The sequence below is a fragment of the Phoenix dactylifera genome, unplaced genomic scaffold, assembly GCF_009389715.1.
Source record: "Phoenix dactylifera cultivar Barhee BC4 unplaced genomic scaffold, palm_55x_up_171113_PBpolish2nd_filt_p 000139F, whole genome shotgun sequence".
NCBI lineage: Eukaryota > Viridiplantae > Streptophyta > Magnoliopsida > Arecales > Arecaceae > Phoenix > Phoenix dactylifera.
In genome coordinates, this window is record NW_024067695.1 from 989,748 (window position 1) to 1,014,217 (window position 24,470).

Here is a 24,470-nt window from a genome sequence, read left to right on the forward strand (position 1 = left end):
CCGTCCGCATCCTCCTCTCCTCTCCCTCCTCTGCGGTTGCCGACCAGCCAACACCATCTCCCTCCGCCTGAGAAAGAGGTAATTCGAAAGATTTTTGAGGCAAAGATAGTTACAACAATGAAGCCTTACATCTTAATGATTCATATGTTGAATGCTTATTTTAGAAGAAATTTGTAGTGTGCTTATGAAATTAATGATTTTGGCGACAGTTTTCTATTTGTTTCTACCGGTATTACTGCATTCTTGAATTTGAGTAATGCTAATGGAAGTATACTTGCAAAGACAATCAAATCTCACAAAAGGGTATTGTGCTTGCTTTTTTGGGGGATGCTCTGACGGGGTATCCATTTGGATAGCTAATCTATCCCCAGCATTGCTTTTGTTTCTCTTTTATTGGTTGGATAGGTAAAGTTCATTTGGAAAGTATCTGTCAGTAGTAGTTGATTCTTTGCTGGGACCAAGTTAATGTGCTTACTGATTGCATTTTGTCTCGAGATGAACTTTATTGTGCACTACAATTTAGTGTGAGAAGTGTTTGTAGGTCATTTGGAAGTTTTATTCATGCAGTTGAGCTTTTTATCCTGTCCTAGATGATGCCAGTTTGATTTTTTTTGGTGCAAGCCATCTGGTGGAGTTATGCTCTGTCATGGTGGAGAATGCAAGGAGAAAAGGAACTAACTGAATTAAGGTTCTTTGGTTCATCATAATCATCATTCCATCTAGTCATTCTTTGGGAGCAGCCATTTATTTTACCCATTTCTGTTACATAACTAAGCAAAAGGGTCCTTACTAACTCTTCTCTTCCCCCTCCTTTTTGTCTCCTCTAGTCTTCTTCTGAAACCAAGGTTGCTGGACATTAATGTTTCTCTCATTGGATGGGTGCAGCGCTCACTTCCCTTTCCTTATCCTGTGCGAGCTTGCTTATAAAATTACGTGCAAGGATGACAATCCTTGCTGATCATTTTGTCCATGTTTATGCCTACAAAAAAGACAAGAGAAGTTCCGTATCCTCCCAGCAATAACCCAAGAGTCTGACGAGGTGGGATGTGAAAGCCCTCCCAAGACAATTCACTTCAGACTGCAAATTCCCCACAAAGAATAGAAACCAGTAAATAAACTAATAGACTAAACTCATATCCATGCCATCAAACAACACCTAGCAAATTAATCATTCATTGCCAGTAATATCAGAAAAGAAAAAAAATATAATAAAATGATCAAGTAGCGCTGAATTCTTAGTTAACACTATGAATTGTGCCAATCTCTCTTTGTTCATTTGCTATATGCCATGTTGGCGATAGAAAGATAGCACAGGTTTTTGAGGACGCTAACAACTCGAGAATGATGACAGACGTTTATGGGACAGGAAAAATGACGATGGCAAAAACCCGGTATCCACACAGAAGCTGATTAATGGGAAAAAAAGGAGCATTTTTTTTGTTTTACCTTATTGAGAGTATAATCTTCTTCGACATTAATCTTGATGTTATTGCATATAAAAAGATGTTTATGTTACTTGTTGGAACATTGTTAGTCTTGAAGGAAAATCAAAGACAACTTGAAAACATCTTGATTTGAAAGACATGGGCATAAGACAAAGCTTTATCCGAAAGAACCTTCCAATGATAAATATTTTATACCTCCTGCGTGTTACACAATGTCTACTCAAGAAAAAGATCTTTTCCTAACGGTTTTGAAAAATATGAAGGTTCCTGATAGGTATGCATCGAATATTTCAAGATGCGTTAAACTTAAAGAGCAAAAACTTTCAAATCTTAAAAGTCACGATGGTCACATTTTGATGCAAGACATCTTTCCATTGGCTTTAAGATCGTCATCTCAGAAACAAGTTCTTCCAATTGTGTCTCAATTATTATTCTTTTTTAAGGCATTATGTTCCAAAGTTCTTGATCCTAAGGAGCTTGATCAATTGGAGTCTAATGTTGCACTTATACTATGCCATATGGAGAAGATCTTTCCTCCTGGGTTTTTTACTATTATGGTTAATCTACTCATTCACTTGGTTGCGGAAGCTAAACTTGGTGGACTGGTTTACTACAATGAATGTATTCTATTAAGAGGTATTTTTTCTAAACTCGAAAGTCCATATTTATTATTAATATGGATGTATTCTATTATCTTTTTGATGTTAATATTGAGCATTAAAATTAAATCTTGAAGGTATCTTATACGTTTAAAGGAATATGTACGCAATCGAGCCTATCCCGAGGGATCGATTGCTGAAGAATATATTGCTGATGAGTGTTTGATATTTTGCTCGAGATATCTTAAAGATGTTGAAATTTTTTTAATCAACCACAAAGAAATTATGATATTGTACAGAATGCAGAAGTGTACAAGTTCTTATCTGGTGGAGATTTTTGAGAAAAGTTGAAAGTATTGTTGTTCATCACAAATCATTGGCATAGGCACATCGCTTTGTCTTACTTCACAGTGACTTAATATCCGAGTATCACAGGTCAGTATGGTTATAAGAAATCATATTTTATTGTCACATCATATATAATATTCTAAACAGATGAATTCTGCTCGTGCAGAGAATTTTTAGTAGCTCAACGAAGCATCAACAATAATATCATACCCCAAGGATTGAGCAAAGATGGTTGGTTGAGTTTTTTCCTGAATGGCTATTTAAACAGGTTAGACGTTGAATATGTTAGGTCTTTTATTATACTCTATAATCAGACTTTGACAAATAATTATACTAGTATAATTTTTTTAGGTACCAATGATGATGGAGAGGAATTGTTCAATGAATTAATAGTCTTTGCTCGAGTCCGAACATATTGTCAATAGTTAATGGGTTCGTTATAATGATTAATTTATACTAAAATTGAGATATTTAAAAATCCAAAACAGTCGGGTTATGGTTGAGGCGGACGGAAAAACTATTATGGTGCCCTAACAATATTTATGAGCTGATTATTATAGAAATTTTTAAATAGTATTATTTCGATTGTGATTGGATGGATATAAACTCATCTAGAGGTTTGAGACAAGATATAAATGGCTTTACACTAGTAATTTTTCAAGATTGGTACATACTGGTGTTCTATTAAAAGATATCCATTCGTTTTTTCATCCAAGCTCAACAAGTGTTTTTCGTGCAAGACTTCAAAGATATATTGGTCTGTTTATAGACTAACCTAGGACTTGTATGATATGGAAAAGGATTAGAAGAGATGGATGATGACACTTATACTTAGTGTATGCCTTTTAATGTTCTGCCAATTGATGAACTGAATACTACGAGTTTAGTTAGGAAGGATGTTGAATGAGCCACTTAAGTTTCTTAATGGTAAAAAAAAATACTTCTATACATTAAATTAATTAGCAATTCATTAGATTTATTTATTATTTAACTAATATTGCTTCTTTTTGTGCATACTAGATAACACATGCTGCGAGGAAAACAATTCAGAGATATTGAGTTTCAGCATACATCCGTGGATCTTCTTCCGATCAGTCCTGTGGTCCCACAAGCCCGACGGCTCCAGCAGGCACGTGTTCCATTCGTCAGCACGAGTTCCATACTCGCAGCACAGCCTCAGTTTGAGCACGTGCAACCTGTTGATTGTCCAAACATGGATGATGTGGCATATCTAGAAAATTTTTGATTTACATTTTATATATATTTTTTTCTTACAATCTAATTATATTAAATCATTTGCCTTTAATGTTTTAATTAATAGATATTTTATTTTATTTTATAGATGGACTGGGGAGAGTGAGGAGGACACGAGGACCCACTTTAGCACGCCTATGTGAGGATGAGAGATCGTGGTCCATTGCAATGAACTAGGGCAGCCCATTAAGAGGGTTGCAAGCATTTTATCGACTTTTCTAAGATTGGTTGCGCGGAGGATCAGTTGTGTCTGCTCAACTATACGAAATGGGAATGAAATGCTTCATCGTATAAGGTTGAGCTTCTTAGAGTTATTGAGGTAAAGAATTGAATTTGCTTACTATCACAATTTCATTTTTTTGATTTAACAATTGTTATAACATTTTTTAATTACTTGGTGTAGCGTAAGTTTTTGCTCCCTAAAGAAGCCATAATTGGGTGTTGAAGTCCATCAACCACAAGTGGAAAGAATATAGGGCAAGTTAAAGGCGGACTGGAAGCATGATGGTATGATAAAAGAGGAGGTTGTCTGTGTTTGTCCTCCTGATGTAATCCTCATCAGTGGAGGAGCTTGTAAACTACTGATTTTTCGAGAAAACTTAGATGTATATATTTTTTCAATACCTTAGATTGTATTTACTAATATACAGATTACAAATTTATACATTAAATATATTATATTGTTTACTCTTTTTTTGAGAATGCATATTCCACATTGGTAGAGCTGCACGAGCCTCTCAGACTGTTCCTCATATTACAGGCTCGATGAGTTATGCTCGCAGAGAGCTGAATTCGTAAGTTTTTTGAAACTTTTTGAAACTATTTTAAACTGTTCTATCATATAGCATGTATATGATAACAGTTGCTTATATACTTTTTGTTGCAGATAGATGATAATGAAAGGAAGCCTGGTAGATGGAGTTTTATAAGATGACTCACACCTACTGAGATGGCAGTTTTGATCAGAAGTAGTCAAAAATATAGTTGTATGTATTCATCTTTGGAATCTTTCAACAATATTTTTATTAGTTCTATTATTGGCATACATTATATGATTTTTTTTCTTTTGAGAGATATAGGACAGGGCAACAACTCTTATTTTAGAGCGCATTGGGGAGTCATCATCATCCGACACGACCAGTCATATCGAAGCTCAGGTGCTTGCTGAATTATTGGGCCCAGAACGTTATGGTCGAGTGAGGGGTTATAGCTTTAGAGTTACTCCTACTTAATTGTCTGCAGTGGGCATGTATACAAGAAATGCTGGAGAAGGTAGTAGCAATGCAGAAGTTAGTAGACTTCGGATAAAATTAAAGATATGAAGGATCGCCATCAGGTAGAGTTAGCAGAGCTGAAGCAGAACCAACAAACTTTGTAGTCTCAACTTGAGCATATTTTATCTATGTTACAGCGATTTCTTCCTCCTCAGGTAAATAACTATATATATTTGATGACTTTACATAATTATCACTTATTTTGCATGAGTTAGTAATATTTATATTCCTAACTTCTAAGTTTTTCTTCTTTTTTTTTTGTAGATTCCTGATACTTCAACAGCTCGTAGAGATGATGATGGTGCTGAATCCAATCCCTGATACTGTTTAGACTGTTATTTAAGGAGTTTTATATGTATCTTTTTATATTTTTCAGAGTATATTGTAATTCTAAACTTATTATATAAATTTAATCATATATGACAATATGAATGTTTCGAATGATCTAAATGTTTGTATTGATGTAAATGTAATGCATGTTCATATTGCTATAATGTGATTTATGATATGCATTTGTTTTTCTAATATTTTTTTTTAAAAAAAATCCACTTCCGATGCTTTAAAGCGTCGTTAAAAATAACTTTGGCATGGGCTGACATGCTTTCGCCGATGCTTTCATGCATCAGTAAAAGCCTCAGCTGGAACTTTTTTGCCGACGCTCTAAAAGCGTCGGTAAAACCCTCAGCTGGAACTTTTTGCCGACGCTCTAAAGCGTCGGTAAAACCCTCAGTTGGAACCGTCCTGCGATGCTTATAAGCGTCGAAAAAAACCATGCACTATGCCGGCATGCCAAGTAGTAGTTTATGCCGATGCATTTTTCCATCGGCAAAACGACGTACGCGACGCTTTAATGAGCATCGGTAAATCCTTGGTTTTGCCGACGCTTTCTTTTAGCGTCGGCAAAACTTTTTCCACTTAGGTATCGCCGATGCTTTTGCGATGCTTTCTCTAGCGTTGGTTGGAATTTTACTGACACTAATAACATCAGTAAGACTATAGAAAATGCCGGTAAAAGTACTATTCCTGTAGTGCGACAGAGTAGCATCTTTTTTTCACTATTTTTTTGTCGTTTTTTTTACATACCCATAAACTCTTGGTTTTCCACAGTTACCTCACCCCAAGCTAGTGGTTTGAAACTGTCTTCTTAATTTTTTTTTAAATTTCAAATGATATAGTTCCATATATGGAGGGACCATACCAAACAGTAATGGAAGGCATCATTCTCTTATGATGAAGAAGCGCCCGTGAAATCTTGAGAGGATTCCTAAACAAAAGAAACTACAAACGAATCCAGTGTGCCAAACAATACTCTTTCTTGAGGGGTGTGGCCTCTATGCTCCGAAATAGGTTTAATCAAATATATGGATATCTTTCTTTATCTAGTATCAAAAAATAAATGATTCTGCATATATTCCAAAAAAAATTTTAAAAAAGCATCATTCACCTCAATATTATCATATCAAATCAATATCCATACAATGTAAAAATCCACAATTAATGAGAAAATATCATCATCCACTGAGCATAATAATATTATTCATAAGATATAAATATCCACAATCATATATATCAATTATAAAATGAAGATACTATAATCTCATATATCAACCATAGAAGAAGAGAGATGTCTACAATCATATAATAATTCATTTCTTTTCTCCTTTTCTATCTTGCGCTCCATTCCATGAGAGCATGAAATAACTAGACCGGGCGTGGAACAAATAATTGTTAGACCAGTCTAACCCACTATGGAAATTATCTGCTTCGAATTTGTAGCACAGCATATATTTATATATGTGAAATGTTTTTTGACTAAATACAGCCATACATGATGTATACGTTAAGTTAAGAATCTATTCAATTAAGGAAAAGATAGCTCAAAAAAGCAGACCAAAAAAGAAAGCATAAGTGATAGCATATGTGATTCCACATTCTATATGTGCTAAGAGGTCCTTAACATTTATTTACCAGGGCAGCTATGGATCGGATTATATCGCTAAGAACGCACCAAACCTTGACTTGTCACTATTCAGGATTTCTCCCAAAAACAAAACAAAAAAGACACTCCCTGCCCCACAAGTGTGGGATTCGCAAACATGACTGAACTAACCTGCTGTTTGCTTCACGCATCCCAAACCAAACCATCCTGACTTAACCCATCTTAATCCAACCAGGGCTCATTAGACCTACCTTTAACTGGTCAAAGTTAAATTTCAGAAAGTTAAAAGGAAGAGAATAGAAACCAATCATCTGAAACTAACACATGCTATGAAAATAGATGACATGGAATACCTTGATGGGATAAAATTAGGCTAATGAATGTAACTTTTAGATCCTTTTCCAGCTCCGATTGAACTTAGCAACTGATACCAAATTAACAAACCGGCGGTACAGACTGAAGCCAACAAGATTTAGATCATTTTTGCCGCTACATAGAGGATTGAACAGGATCTAAAAACAGATGCATCTTATGGGAAAAACCGGTACATGTCAAATTTTGGAAGCCATAACTTGCTGGTATTGATGTCCGAAGGTTGCCCTTCTTCGCTAACTTCCAAAAGCCCTAGTGTTGCTATTTTTTATTTTTTGCTATTTTTTTTTCTCAAGAGATCCAAATTGAGCAGATTGAAAAAAGTTATTTCTTTCCCAATTGGATCAAAGTTAGGATTGAGGATGGCACATTAAAAAAATTCCAAACCACAGATTGATTTGGGTTAAAGCTCTAATACATATTCTACTCACTCAAAATTAGTGCAGATAGACAAACCTCGAACATATTATTTTTAAACGATGAGATATAAGTAATCTAGGTGGTGATGGACAATGAACCTAGATCTTGGGTTTATCTTGACCTACACGGTAGGCCGCTAAGTTTGGAAAAGAATCAAAATTTTTCTGGGTCTCATTGGACCAAATACCAAAATCTATACCAATGCCGTGAATCCAAATTACCAACTAAATTTAGGCACTGATTTGAAGATTAATTTATAAAAATCTATTTAAGTAAAATGTTATCTAGATTTACTGGCAGTTGATATCTTGGAATTATTTTTTATTGGCCAAATACTGGTGTCAAGATTTTTTTTTCATGTATCCTTTTTGGATAGCCTGGACAATGATATAAACCCATACCTTACTTGAGATCTTAGCAAGATGAAAATCTTGCCCCTTATCCATACCCAACCCAAACAAATGTCAGGTTGAATCACTGTTAATTACCTCTTGGACTCTTTTTTTTCGCTACAATATTGTGCCCGAATCCTTGTCTGTGATTCCAAATACAAGCATATCATTATATATATAGGAAGAGTTAATTGACATTCCCTAAAGTTTGGATATATAGGGTATCATAGTGGTTAAAATGTAAAGGTCATTCATGTCCAGATTGGCATCGCGATTCGCGCACCCCTTTCGTTACCATAGAATAGAGAGGCGTTCGATCCTATACCCGTTATAAGATCCCGCGGGCATGCGTCATTGATTGTATCCTCTCTTCCCTAGTGATCCACGCTAACTCTCCCATGGCCTCGTCCTCCTCCACCTTCTCTCTCTTGCTTCCACCTCCCCACCTCCTCGCTCTCCTCCTCATTCTCTACGCCAACCCAGCCGTCAGCTGCTTCAACTCTATCTTTAGCTTTGGTGACTCCCTCGCCGACACCCGGAAACTTTCTCAGCTACGCCGGCGCCAATGCAAGCAACGTCGGCCGCCTTCCTTACGGCGAGACCTACTTCCACCGTCCCACTGGCCGGTTCTCCGATGGGCGAATCATCCTTGACTTCATTGGTGTGCAGTCCTCATCTCTTCTCCCCGTTGCTATTAATGGAATAACGCTCTAGAGAACCAATTAATGTTATCAGGAAAATTGAAATTCCAAAGTTGTTCGGAATCTGGAAAGTTGAGAAATGAATATATGTATATATATATATATATATATATATATATATATATATATATATATATATATATATATATATATATATATATATATAAAATAAAATAAATTTTAAGATTAATTTTGTACTAAACAAGTAAAATAATATAACTTTTCTTTTCCTTTTTTTCCAAATTAAAGGAAGAAAACTTTAAATGTTCTTATGATGAGTTTATCGGGTGATTCTGGGTGACGGTGGTGGGTGCAGCACAACGCCTGGGACTGCCTCTCCTGCCGCCGTATCAAGCGGGGCCCGGAGAGCACGGTTTCGGGCAAGGGGCAAACTTCGCCGTGGGAGGAGCGACGGCGCTGGCCAATGACTTCTTCAGTGCCAAGGGGCTCAACGTTACGTGGACCAAGTATTCGTTAGGCATTCAGATCGAGCAGTTCAAGCAACTGCTGCCTTCGCTTTGTTCCTCGGATTCAGGTAAAGCCTTTCTAGTTTTATTGGATCAAATTCATAAACAGGATGAAATCAACTTGTTTTATACGTGCATGCAGGCATGTATCTATTCTTTAAGTATCTGATTTGTATCCACATTTGTTTAAAACAAATGTGGATATAAATTTTATTTTTGTGTCTAACTAATATTCATATATGTATTTGTATTTTTTTAAAAAAAAATAAATATGGATATGAATGTATTAGTATCCAATCTGTATTCAATCTAATTTCATCCCTAGGTAGTGTGATCCTTGCCCCTTTGGATAATAGGCAGTAGTGTCCTTCCTCAGTTGGAACTTTCAAAAGCTAGGCCTAGTCTGGTTAGGGTCTGGGCTTCAACCCAAACAGAGATAGTGGTACAAGGTAGCAGGTGGTGCTAGGGCCTTTTGAAATGTCAAATAATGATGAACGCATGACTGAAGGACTCTCTAGCAAGGTTACAAAGGAGCTAAGTTGAGATAGAGTCTCGAAAGAAGTGAAACAGTTTCAGACTTCCTATTTGGGATTTAAACTAGGAGATTTTAATAACTGACTAATGGATGAAAACCACCAACACGATCCATTACTTTCATGGAAGAAATTGTACTCTACACTATGTGCACCACACGATGGTGCACCACGCCGATCTCCTAGTCTTGTTCTTGTAAATCTCAATTATCATGTGCTTGTGACTTTCTATAGTCTATAGGAGCGAGACGAGATAATTGGCGTAGTGCACAACCGCATGATACAAGTGGTGTAGGGTATTTCTCCTTTCATGCTCTCTAGCAAACTCTCTCTCTCTCTCTCTCTCTCTGAATTGGAGGAAGTAAGATACTTCCTCCAAATTTTATTCAGAAAAGAGTATTATGTATAAGAAAGTAAAAGAGAGATAAACATCAAAATAAGGCAGGGGATCAGAGACTGAAGAACAACAAACATCAATACAAACATCAAAGCGGCCTCATGGGCAGAAGTGAAGATAAATCTGCCCACAACTTTCGGTGCAAGTCAATCATCTTCTAGGAGTATAAAAGTTGGTTGCTAGCAAATTCAGTCCTTGTTCTTGCCCTTTTTTTTTCTCTAGTTCCACGTACTCGCCTTCATGGACAAAAAGTTGGATAAATCTGACAAGGACCATTGCAAGTCTTAACTCTTTTTTGTTCACGTTTGCAGGGTGCCATGATTTTTTGAACAACACGCTTTTCCTTATGGGAGAGATAGGAGGCAACGACTATAATCATCCGTTCATCCAAGGAAGAACCGTGGAAGAGATTACTACCTATGTTCCCAGCGTCATCTCTGCCATTAGCTCGTCAATCAAAGTGAGGCCATTTCACTCACTCCATTCGCTGCCGAAAGCCCATTTCATTCTCAATATTGCATTATTCTATTTGCAGAGTGTGGGAGCTTCTTAAACCCTTTTTTACAATGCTCTCTATTTAATTGCTAGGTCTTGATCGATCTTGGGGCGAAGACATTGGTAGTACCGGGTAACTTCCCGATTGGATGTGTTCCATTGTATCTGGCTCTTTTCCAAAACTCAAGTAAAGGAAACTATGATCCACAAACAGGCTGTATCAACTGGCTGAATAAGTTTTCCGAATACCACAATCGCCTACTTATGGATGAGCTAAATAAACTTCGGCAACTTCACCCCGACGCCACTATTATCTACGCCAATTACTATGAAGCATTATTGAGCATCGTCCGTTCTCCTGGCCAATATGGTGAGCCTTTCTTTTAATGCCTACCAAAACTTTTTGAACATGATTTTCTTTTAGTTGCTCGTAACCACACAATTTCGACATCATTTCAAACATAAAAAAAATTCTATTTTTAAAAATTAAAATACAAATATATTCGAATTATGATGATGGAGATGATGATAATGATGGTAGATACGGTAAAAGTGGCGGCGGCGGCGTAGGCGGTAGTAAGCAGTGGCTACAATAGATTCTTGTTTACCTGAGGTGCCAATTAGGTTAGTAGGTAATTTAGACATCATTTCAAACATAAAAATATTCCATTTTATAAAAAAAATTAAAATATAAATATTTTTGAATGATGATGGTGGAGATAATGATAATAGTGGTAGATATGGTAAATGTGGTGGCTACATGGAATCTTGTTTACTAGAGGTGCCAATTAGGTTATTGGGTAATAGAAATACAACTCAAGTTCAAAACTATCTGATCCAAAACTAATCAAGTTGGAAGATGATTGCCCCAACTCAATTCCATGCTGTTTCCATTATCTTTAACTTGAAGTCTTTTTCCTTTTATTATATGCTTTTCCTCGAGCTTAGTACGTTGAAAGCCTTTATGTTTTGCATGACCATGTTCCCCTTACAATAATAGCATCACTTACGTGTGCTGCAAACTTGTTGATTGCTACTTTAATGGAGTCGACAAATCTGCAGGAATTGAGGTAACTGAGGCCGCATGCTGTGGTCCTAGTGGACCCGTTAATGTCACATCCCCTGTTCTTTGTGGAGATCCAGCGGCTACGGTCTGCAGCGACCCTTCAAAGTATATTTCGTGGGATGGGGTGCACCTAACGGAGGCGGCTTATGGAAACATTGCTCGTGGCTTATTAGAAGGACCATATGCAACTCCTCCCATAGCTCGAGCGTGCTTGGGATGATAGAAAAGGGAAAATGATCTAAATAATTCAAAGCAAACATGGAGAAGGCAATGGCTTATGAATGATATGTTTTGCTCGCTCGCAATGACAGAAATCTTATACCGAGAGATGTTTATAGCTGCAATGCATTATACTACTAGACAGCCTGCTAAATCTCTTAATGCGAGATTTCAGAATTTAGACGATGGAAAGAAAAGCCAGCAAGTTAATTGGGTGCGATGTCTAGCCGTCACCCAATCTTCTACATGCCTTGATCTGAAATTCTAGCGCAGGAAAGTACATAAAAAGATAAATGCTATTTGCAGAGGCTTTTTTTTGAATTTTTAAGAATGGGGAGGACCGCGAGGGATATCCAACCTTATTCTTCCCTATTTAGATTGCAACCAATGTTGTCGGAATCGGATCAGACTGACCAGTTGAACCGAGAACCGATTAGCTAACCGGTTGGGTATTACCAATTAAACTAGTTTAGTAAAAAACAGGTCAAAATCAGGTGAATTGTCTGAACCGGTTGAACTGAATGACCTGTTTGAATTGGACAAATCATAAATATTTGGTATCTGGGATGAAATTTAGGCTTAAATACTTCAATCTAAAAGCTTGAATTACTAATTTACTGCCCTAAATCTAAAGGCCTAAAGGCCCAAAGCCCTACGCTAATAAACAAATAGAACTTGAAAACAGCAACAAAGAAAACGCTTATCACTAGTGGGGACGATGGTTATTTTTTTTATTTTTTTCATTTTTTTGTCTTTTATAAAATTTAAATAATAAAATTTTAAATTATGATATCAAGTTGATGTCAATATTCTGTGAACTGGTTGAACTGATTTTACTTGGAACCAGCCAATAAAATTGTTCAACTTCTCGTCCGATTTTTAAAACATTGATTGAAACTTAGGTCTTCAGATAGATCAAGCTTTAATGTTGATGAAAGAAAAGTGCTGAGAAACACAAGCTCGAGAGGAAGGGATGACAATCCTAGGCATCAAACCTTTTGCCCCATAACAATGGTTGATGCTATCCAAACAAATGTTCGTTGATCTGATTTGCAACATCCTAATAAAGCAAGTACGATGTCTTCAGAGACATACAGGAGTTTCCTAGAGCAATGCTATGCTAACTCCATGAAAAGCACTTAGAAAACCCATTTAGGTGCCTAGGTTTCTTTTCTTTTTTTTTTTTTTTGCTTAAAGGTGCCTAGGTTTCTTGCATGGATCACTTTGTTTCACTAAATGGCACGCTTCACAGTACCACTTCAAAGGGAGTAACGAGAATACGCCACACTAGTCAAGAGACTGCTTGAATGATAAATGAGTTACTGGAGCATTTTTGTATATCTAGTAGGTTGTAGATAGGAGTGTAGTGGTGGTTTGCAATTATTTTGGAAAACCCAGATTTGCTCATCATTTCAAGCTTAATTTCGACCTAGCTTAATTTCCCGATTTAATGCCTCCTATCTACCAACCTTTTTACGTTAGCACAATCAAAAATTATCACTGAATCGACTGCATCGATTGTTTTAAAGACTTCCATGTACTGCAAAAGTCGAGTTCAGTTCGAATTAAACTGAGTCCAAAAAATGGATTTTTTGCGTCCCTATAATCTATGCCATTTGTTGCAGTGCTGCCGCAAGCTTGATCTTCTTCCCATGCCAATTTGGTGACCTTGCATCGATCTTAGCGGTCAAACCGGCATCGTTAGATCCCACAACCACTGGGGCTTGTCATGTTTTGTTCGTGTTCGGTCCTCACAGTTGCATGATCTGTGAATTGTTCACAAGGGTCCAGGGCTGCGTCTTGGGCCCGTTAGGCTACCGTAGAAGTGGTCCAGTGCTCAACCCACGTCCATGTCGTCAAAACGAATCCTCATCCAACGAGTCCTAAACTGACGTGATCTTATGACAGCCCAAACCGTGCCCATATTGATCATGCCCAAATTTGGCCCATGATACTATAAGTTGATCCTGGGCATAGTGCAGTTTCATCTTTCATGTTCTACGTACACACTCAACCCAGCCCGATTAACTAGACCTTTTTTTTTTTTGGATAAAAACGGCAATTTATATAGCTCTAACGTGAGTATATCCTGCCAAATCAATAGAAAGTAAAAAGTACAAGGGATAGGGAATGTCTCCTGTAGATGTCAAGAGGAACTTCCTGAAATGCCAGGCGACGAAGGAGGTGACCCAGTCTGCTGCCTGGTTCGCCTTCCAAAAAACATATGCTGCCTGAAGACCGCCCATCTCCTGAACCAGTCTATGGGACTCTCTAATGAGAGAATGGTCATCACAATACCTATTCACACACTACAGGAAAATAGGCCTTTTCCGACTCTTTTTTTCTGACTTTGACAACGCTTCAATTAAGCATCGGTAATTCTCAGAAATAGATGACGCTTAAAAGCGTCGTTGTAATCCTACAGAAAAAACCGACGCTTTTTAAAAAGGGTTGGTAATAGACGATGCTTATTAGGGTCGTCGTACTGGGAGTGCTTACGATGACGCTTATAAGCGTCGTCCTAAGTCCAATTCCCAACAAAACCAGTGGCCGACCCCTCCTCTTCATTCTGCATCCCGATCAAGCCCTAGTTCCTCTCCTCCTCCCTCCTCTCTGACGACCAGCGACCGACCCGTATGCTCTCCGGCCGGCTTCGAGCAACGTCCGACGCCAAGCTCCTCTCTTTCTCCCTCCTCTCCAGCGCTGAGCTACCACGCATCCACAACCTCTTCTCCTCCTCCCTCCTCTGCGACGCCGACCGGCAGATCCCATCCTCCTCCGCTCGAGAAAGAGGTATCATTTGATAACCCCACCGAATAGAAAATTTCTTGATAATTTATTGGTGGATGTGTGTAATCCGAATACTTTTGTGTTGTAGTTATACATTCTTTGTACTTTACATTGATAAAAAAATATTTTATTGCCTGGTAGAAGCAAGTAAATTAGATTTTTCGGTCGTGGTTGGGAGCATTGAGCAATATTTTGATAATCAAATTACATGATGGAAGCTGTGACAGTAACATCCTTAGTGTTCTTCCCAATTTTCTTGTTCTTATTCGCCTGCTTTATTCTTTTATGTCCGGTAGTATGTCGTCTGTTGGAAAAGGGTATAAATGCAGAATTGCAAATGTGTGATGCTTTAAGAAAAATGCTACACTTGTTTGATGATCGTATTTTTTGCTTTCTTTGCATGTTAGCTTACCAGGTTTTTAATTACTTGGTTTGAAGTTCGAATGCTAACTATATAGGAGTATCTCTGTTGAACCTGTTTTGCAAGACTTTGGTATATGTGTTTCTGATATATAATTCCTAAATCAGTTGCTGAATATTTTGAATGACAAATTGTGATTCTATTACCATGCTAACATGCCCAGTGGCATTGTATATGCGCTTTTCTTTTTTGCTATGTTTTATCTAAATAGCAGATGTTGCTAATTTTTATGGAGTCCTCAGTTAGCGGTTCAGAGGATTATGTGGCCAGAGATCGAATGGGATCTGAGGACAGATAGAAAAGCCATATTATCTAAATGCATATTTTAGGGGGGATGCCACAGTAAACATCTGAAATTGTGATTTACAAGCATTTTAGTGACAAAAATGCTCCATGCTGCCATTTATATGCATAACTTCAAAACAAGATTAATGGCATTTACTTGAGAAAGTTCAGTGAGAGGGGAAGTTAATAAAAGTTTTCGAAACTAATAAGGCAACAGAAAAAAAATGCCTGAAGTGGATTTACATCATGATTAGAAGCAAGAAAAGAGCATTGACTTGGTTCAACTATTCATAAATGTTTGAAATGAATCTTGTGGTCTTACAATGTTTAAAACACAAGAAACAACCTGGTGAAACAGACATATCTTATTGCACAAAGAAGCTGAGTGTTTATTATTCTGTCAACACTTCATCCGCGACACGACACAAACGTAAAAAACAAGGATTTTAGAAGCAAGGATATATGTCCTATTTTGCACAAAGAAGTTCATCATTATTAGACGGAAAGTTACACCAAGGATTTCAGAAGCACAGAAATTACTTCTATACATTGAATTAATCAGCAATTCATTTAGATTTTATTTATTATTTAACTAATTTTGCTTCTTTTTATGCATACTAGGTAACAACATGCCATGAGAAAAATGATTTAGAGATATTGAGTTTCAGCATACATCCGTAGTATCTTCTTCCGATCAGTCTCTATAGTCCCAGCAGCCAAACGAGCCCCAGCAGCACGAGTCTCAGTCTGAGCACATGCCACCTGCTGATTGTCCAAACATGGATGACGTGCACATCCAGGGTAATTTGATTTACATTTTATATATTAATTTTTCTTACAATCCATGGATATTTTATTTTATTTTTATAGATGGACTGGGGAGAGTGAGGAGGACACGAGGACCCACTCGAGCACGGGACGTGTGGAGCCTATATGAGGATGAGAAGATTGTCGTCCAATGCAATGAACTGGGGCTGTGGAGTGATTGATCATAACCCTATTTGATTTTGATGAGATCAAAGCATTTGAGTATATCTTTTGTTTACTAATGAATTCAATTGAGTGTTTCAGTGAAAATCTTGTCTAAGTGGTTCTAGACTTGGTTCATAATATTTTGGATAAGTTAAGAAGTCAGTTTGAACCGAAGTCTGAGACTCGAGTCGACTCCAGAGTATTACGAGTCGACTCCAAGCGTATCAGGATCACTGGCACGGGCTCGAGTCGACTCCTGACCATTACGAGTCGACTCCAACTGAGAACAGACAGACAAACAGAAAGCATCAACTCAAAACCTGTCAACGAGTCGACTCCTGAAGTGCGCGAGTCGACTCCGATGTTTACCGAGTCGACTCCGGAGTAGTATGAGTCGACTCCAAGGAGTTACAGACAGAAAAGTCAGAGAGCGTTATTTCGACCCTGAGATTCGAGTCGACTCCTGTGGAACGCGAGTCGACTCCAATGGTTGGCAGGTCGACTCCAAAGAAAGCGAGAGTCGACTCTCAGTGGTACACAAAGAAAAAGTCAGAGAGGAGTTTTCGAAGTCTGAGATTCGAGTCGACTTCCGCAATACACGAGTCGACTCCGAGACAGCGCGACACCAAAAAGGCAGAAGGCCATATTTCGGAAACTGAGAGGCGAGTCGACTCCCAGACAGCTCGAGTCGACTCCAAGGCAGCGCTCCACCAAAAAGACAGAAGGCCAAGTTTCGGAAACTGAGAGCCGAGTCGACTCCAGAGAAGTTCGAGTCGACTCCAAGACTGGACGAGCCAAAAGACAGAAGATCGGGAGTTCGGGCTCTGAGCGCCGAGTCGACTCCCAGGATTATCGAGTCGACTCGAGTGGACCAAGTTGAAAATTGGCTCCATGGACTTCAAAGGATGAGCCGACTCCGAAAATGCCAAGTCAGCTCCAGAAGTTGGCGAGTCGACTTCGGGTCGAGTCGAGTCGACTTCCAGTCGAAGAGGCGACTTTAATTCAAATCCCGAACAGTTGCCGAGTCGACTCCAGAAAAGCATGAGTCGACTCCCGCTACAGCCGAGTCGACTCCTGATCGCGCGAGTCGACTCCGACCCCCCAACGGACATATTGTCAGGTTGTGCAGAGTGTGCAGAACGGGCAGAAAAAGGTCTCTAATGGCTACTTTCCGTGGGGGATGGCTTAAATAGCCACAGAGGACTGTAGCAAGGCAGAGAAGCACCATTCCATTCAAAGAGATCAAGCTTTCATTCTCTGCAAGTTGGTTTTCAACGAAAAGAGGGAAGAGCGGCATTAACTCCATCCAACTTCCTCTTTCCAGCATTTAAAGAAGACTCCTCCTGCATTCAAGTCGACCAGACATTCAAGAGGAGACCCGAAGTTCAAGAAGCCCTACTCAACTCCAACTCAAACGTGTTTGAGGGCTTCTAACCTCTCTTCAGTTTATATTGTTATTTATCTGCTTTAGAGAAGCTTTGTTTTTCTGTTTGTCCTTTTTCTTTACATCTTATCTTTGCTTGGTTCAATCGAGGGATTGAATCAAGGGTGTAGAGGTTAGTTGGTGAGCCTAGGTTAAAACCAACGTGTAAGGGTTCGATTGTGATCCCGGAAAAACAATCGGGGTGGTTCTAGTCGGTGAGCCTGGGAAAACCGACCGAGTTCGTTGTGAGCTCGTAAAACAACAAGTTAGGTTGTGAGCTTGTAAAACAACCGGCTGTAATCCAAGGGGTTATAGTGAATTTCCAAGTAAGACTTGGGGAGTGGACGTAGGAGCAAGGGTTAGCTCCGAACCACTATAAAACTTTGTGTTTGTGATTGGTTGTCTCTTTCTATTTCTCTCATTTCATTCACAGCACATAGTAACGAATTAATCATCACGCTAAAGCATTAATTAGTCATCCACAAACGTTTTAAATAGCTAAATTATTTTAAAACCCAATTCACCCCCCCTCTTAGGTTGTCTATCTGGGCAACAGGGGCAGCCTATCAAGAGGACTGCAAGCATTTTATCGACTTTTCTAGGATCGGTTGCGCGGAAGGGTCAGTTGTATCCGCTCAACTATACGAAATGGAATGAAATGCTTCCTTCATATAAGGTTGAGCTTTTTAAAGTTATTAAGGTAAAGAATTCAATTTCCTTACTATCAAAATTTTATTTTTTGATTTATCATTGTTATAACATTCTTGACTTTGGTGTAGAAAAAGTTTGTCCTTCCTGCAAATAGCCATGATTGGGTGCTGAAGTCCATCAACCGCAAATGGAAAGAATATAAGACGAAGCTAAAGATGGACTGGAAGCACATGGGCATGACTGAAGAGGAGGTGGCCCATGTTTGTCCTCCTGATGTAATTCCTCATCAATGGAGGGAGCTTGTCCACTACTGGTTTTCAGAGAAAGCTCAGGTTGTGTATATTTTTTTAATACCTTAGATTGTATTTACTAATAATATAGATTACAAATTTATACATTAAATATATTATATTGTTTATTCTTTTTTTGGGAAGACATATTTCAATATTGGTAGAGCTGTACGAGCCTCTCAGATTATTCCTCATACTTCAGGCTCGATGAGTTATGCTAGGCATAGAGCTGAATTCGTAAGTTTTTTTGAAACTCTTTGAAACTATTTTAAACTATTCTATCATACAGCATATATCATGGTAACTAGCTTGTTAATATACTTTTTGTTGTAGATGGATGATAATGAGAGGGAGCCTAGTAAGGTGGAGTTTTATAAGATGACTCACACCCACCGAAATGACAGTTTTGTTCGGAAGAAGGCAAGAGATATAGTTGTATGTATTCATCTTTGAATCTTTCAACGATATTATTATTAGTTCTATTATTGCCATACATTAATATGACTTTTTCTTTTGAGAGATATAGGATAGGGCAACAACTCTTATTTCAGACAATGTCGGGGAGTCATCATCATCCAACACGACCAGTCACGTCGAAGCTCAGGTACTCGCTGAATTATTGGGCCCAGAGTGTTATGGTCGAGTGAGGGGTTATGGCATTGGAGTTACCCCCACTCAATTGTCTACAGCGGGCATATATACAAAAAATGCTGGAGAAGATAGTAGCAATACAGAAGTTAGTAGACTTCGGGCAATAATTGAAGATATGAAGGATCGCCATCAGGCAGAGTTGGCGGAGCTGAAGCAGAACCAACAAACTTTGCAGTTTCAGCTTGAGCATATTTCATCTATGTTACAGCGATTTCTCCCTCCTCAGGTAAATAACTATATATATTTTATTACTTTACATAATTATCACTTATTTTCATGAGTTAATGATTTTCATATTCCTAACTTCTAAAGTTTCTCTTTTTTTTTGTAGATTTCTGATACTTCAACAGCTCGTAGAGATGATGATGGTGCGGAATCCGGTCCCTGATATTTTTGAGACTGTTATCTAAGGAGTTTTATATGTATCTTTCTTATATTTTTCAAAATACATTGTAATTCTAAACTTATTATGTAAATTTCATCATATATGACAATATGAATGTTTTGAATGATTTGAATGTTTGTTTTGATGTAAATGTAATGCAGGTTCATATTGCTATAATATGTTTCTTAATATACATTTGTTTTTCTAATTTTTTTATTAAAAAAATCCACTTTCGATGCTTTAAAGCGTCATTAAAAACTCCTCTGGCATGGTATGGCACGCTTTCGCCGACGCTTGGAAAGCATCGGTAAAAATGTTTAGTCGATGCCACAAAGCGTCGGTAAAATCCCTTATTCCGACGCCTATAAGCATCAGAATAAATCCTACCACTATTCGCCATGCCCAAGTTCTAGTTTATGTCGACGCGTTATTGCATTGGAAAAACGACATACGCCGACGCTTTAGTAAGCATCGATAAATCTAGAGTTTTTCCGACGTTTTCTCTTAGTGTCGGCAAAAACTTTTCCCACTCAGGTATCGCCGACGCTTTTGCGACGCTTTCTTTAGCGTCGGCTAAATTTTAACCGACGCTAATAAGCGTCGATAAAGGCTATAAAAAATACCGGAAAAAACTATTTTTTTTGTAGTGACACCTCGAATCCAATCAATCACCATAGAAGAATCTTCCTCGAGATGCACCCGCTCGGCACCGAGAAACCTCCTCGCATATGATAGCCCCTCCCATGCAGCCCGAAGCTCTGCCCCTACAACAGTAAGACCAGGCGTACGCCGACTCCAGGCTGCTACCAGCCTGCTAAGAGAATCTCTGATCATAAATCCAACACCCCTATATATGCCGTCCACCGACATACTTGATGTGTTCGCAAAAATGCTTTCGCGAAACTAATCTCCCAAGTATAGAAGAATCGTACAAGTAGTAAATTCTCGAAAGTCCGAGGTCGATTCCTCAGAGAGCGGTCTATAAATTATCAGTATAATTTAAGATGGTTTTTAGAAGTTTAGAAAACTAATTAATAAATTAAGTTCAATAATATGGAGATGGCTAGGGATCCGGAATTTTCCTTGACAATATTACTTTCAACAAATAAACTCGACGATTCTCGATTAAGGATCAAATAAATAAAATAGTTCTGATCATGGAATATATCGATTGAATACATGAACTCAACTTCTAAACATTCATCGTGTCGGTTATGTCTATGACAAATCAAATATCGGAGCAATTCGTGCATCAATAAATATAAACCATAACAAATCTATCTAATAAATAAATATGAGAGAATCAGAACATATAAGAAGATGTAAATCAATTAAAACCAGAGTTTAGAGTTTACTTTATGAGAGCAAAAAGTCAAGGGTTCTTCCATCTCCCTTGACCAATGGAGTTAGCTAGCCATTGACATGAATATACTAGCCATTGACATGAATATCTCCCCTGTTCACTTTTTTTTTTCTTTTTGGAAGCAGAGCCTCCCCTATTTTTGTGTGGGAACAAGAACAATGTGAGAGCCGACCCCTCCCCGCTCTCCTCCCGGCTCGCTGACTCCCTCCTTTTTTTATACAATGAAAACCTCTCCCAAAAACAAGATTTTCTCACAAATCAAAACCAAAATTTCCAAACTAAGGATGCTGGAATTTTGCTGGGAGGAGGAGGTCGTCCGGGATGCGCATCCCGGTTGGCCGCAGGATGCCCGGACGCGGGTTCCGTGATTCTCGGACGCGGGTGCTGCTGTGAACGCGGAAGAGTGCTGAGAATATGGCCCGATTGAGAGGGATCAAGATCCTTTCTATGCACTAATCCTCTGAAAGGAAGAACGGGATGCGTGGGATGCTGGAAAACTGCTGTGAACACAGAAGATTGCTTGTGGACGGCTGAAATCCGGGAAGTGAATCACGGACGCGGGCGGATGAGGTGGGCGGACGCATGGGATACGGGGTCGCACACTGAAGAACGGAGATGGAGGAAGCTGGGAGATTGTTGCGAGAGGATTGTGGACGGCTGGGGAAGGCTGAAGATGGTAACGGAAGGATGGAAGCGGGACCTACGGGAGGAGCGGACGTTGATCACGGGAGAGGTGGACGCACTGATGGATGGAAGCGGGATGCGGAATGGTTCACGGGATGATCGCTGATGTGGCCACTTTCTTCCTTTTGGATCTTCTCGGCTTGATAAATCTAAGCCCTCGGATGTCCCATTGCGCGTTGCCTTAGGATGGCTGCCATATATCCCTCGAGTGCAAGAATGCTTGATGAATGGTGGGTTCGATCAGACCATGACGAGGTTGGGCGTATGTGGTCTAAGTTATGCATTTGTCTAGGCCCAATTTATACTAAATGCGCATTGTAACTTTGATTTACGATCACCTGCACCCAACAAAAATATAATATTAAATTAGTGATAATATCATTATCTGTTGGCAATAATACTAATTTAAGTAGTATGTAGATCGTACTTTTGTATTCTCATCAATATTATCGTCCAAGTTTACTTTGAGATGACCAAGGGGTGGGGGCATCCAAGACACAAGGGCGAACTTGGGCGCTATGACAGCGGAGAGAGTGCCCCAGATGTCCCTGACCATCTCAGTAGAAAACAACATAGTAGCTGCGGTAACATCCTCCGCCTGCAATGTAGCTCTATCCACTACCATCCTCGGAGATGACTTCCTACCCTCAAATAGGCCAGCATTTCTATCCAACTAAATATGATAAGCTAAGTATGCTCTAAAAATCCCCTCCTCTCAGAATCTGGAACTCCGCATAAAAACTCTCAACAGATGGATCAGGTCCTTACCGACTCCACCGACTGGGGCAAGGGTGCTGGTGATCTACTCCATATCTCCCTCACCCTAGGGCACTGCAAAAGGACATGATCGATGGTCTCCTCAATCTCCACACATACCTCACAACACTGGGTAACCCGCACTCCTCGCCGAGCTAGCAAACTTCTGGTCGATGCCACCTTCCAGATGAAAAGCGCCACACGCGGGTGAACTCGCATCCTCCAAATCCATCCTTTCTCAATCTACCGAGCTGGCTCCCTACTGATCAGAGTGAGAAGATCCCTAGCTCGTACCTGTGTCCGGCCTGATGGCATCCACACTAGCCTGTCGGACTCCTTCCGGTCTGGTGTTAGTAGAGCCAGGACCAATTCTGCCAACTACTCTCCAAAAACCTCCCGAATCAGCCCATCCCTCCATTGACCCCCAGCAGGGTCCAGCAAATCACAAACTCTGTATCCAGCCAACCTCGCCGAGTTCACCATGGTCGGCAGACGGTTGATCGGCTGCTCAATCACCCAACTATCCTCCAGAACATCGAACGATCGACCGTCCCCAATGGCCTATCTAATCTCTGGAAGCACTAACATGGCTCTGACACACATCTCCCTCCAGACCGATGAGTGGTGACGGCCAGCCCGTGTCCCCGGCAACAAAGCACCATACTTGGCCCTCATTAGTGAGGACCACATACTGTCAGGCTCTAGTATGAATCTAGCTACATGACGCGCCGCTAGAGCCTCCTGTCTCACCACCAAAGACTGCACCCCCAAACCTTCGTACCTGGTCGGCTAACACATAATCTTCTATGCTAATAAGTAGATACCGCCTCTACCACTACTCCTCTCCCAGATAAAGTTCCTACAAAGCTGCTCAATGATCCTCAGAAATGCCACTGTAATGAGAGAGTTGGAGAGAAAATAAGTAGGGATCGACGTAAGAACTAACCAAATCAGGGTGATCCTCTTCATCATCGATAGTGTGTGCATCTGCCATCCCTCCAGTCTATGCATGATACTAAGTTCCAGATAGGAGCAGTCCCTACTGCGCAGCCGCTGACCAGAGATCGGGATCCCCAGGTATCTCAATGTGCCTTCCTGCTCGCTCACCCCCAAAATCTCTAAAATAGAATTCTTCGCTGCCAACCTAGTCTTCAAGTTGAAACATAATGCTGATTTAGACAAATTGACACACTGACCCGACATTGCACAGTAGTCTCGGAGGATCCTGCAAATAACCCGCGCGGCCTGCCGAGTCGATCGGGCTAGCAATAAACAATCATCAGCAAAAAACATGTGGAAAATCGGCAGCCCCCTCCACTAGCCTATAAACCTCTAAATCTTGCATAGACACAGCATGTCTAAGAGCTCTAGAAAGCACGTTCGCATAGATAATGAAGAGCAAAGAGGAGAGGGGACATCCCTGGTGCAGCCCTCTAGTAGACTCAAAGAATCGGGATAAAGTACCATTCACCAAAATGGCAAAAAAGGAACCCCGAACACAACCCATAATCCAACTGATCCATATCCCAAGAAAGCCAAACCCCTGCAAGGATTGCTGCACAAAATTTTATCTCATCTTGTCGTAGGCCTTCTCCATATCAAGCTTTATCTCCATCAAGCTCCTCTTCATCAGGGCCCTATGAAGGTCAAACATAAACTTCTGGGCAATAAGTACATTATCTGTATCTTCGTCCTAGCCTTATACAACGTTGTGCACAGGCTAATCGGATGGAAATGGCCCAGCTCAGTAGCATCCTGCTGCTTTGGTATCAGTGTGATGAAGGTTCTCTGCCAGTCAGTAGACATCATAGCTATACTGAAAAATTGTTGTATGACCGTCGTCACATCCTATCTCATAATCGTCCAATACCTCCAGAA

General features: G+C 39.6%; 1 pseudogene; it reads left to right on the top strand.

Annotated features, from left to right (window-relative positions):
• Window positions 1-8,441: 8,441 nt before the first annotated feature.
• Window positions 8,442-12,113, top strand: LOC113460999 (annotated as a pseudogene).
• Window positions 12,114-24,470: the final 12,357 nt, after the last annotated feature.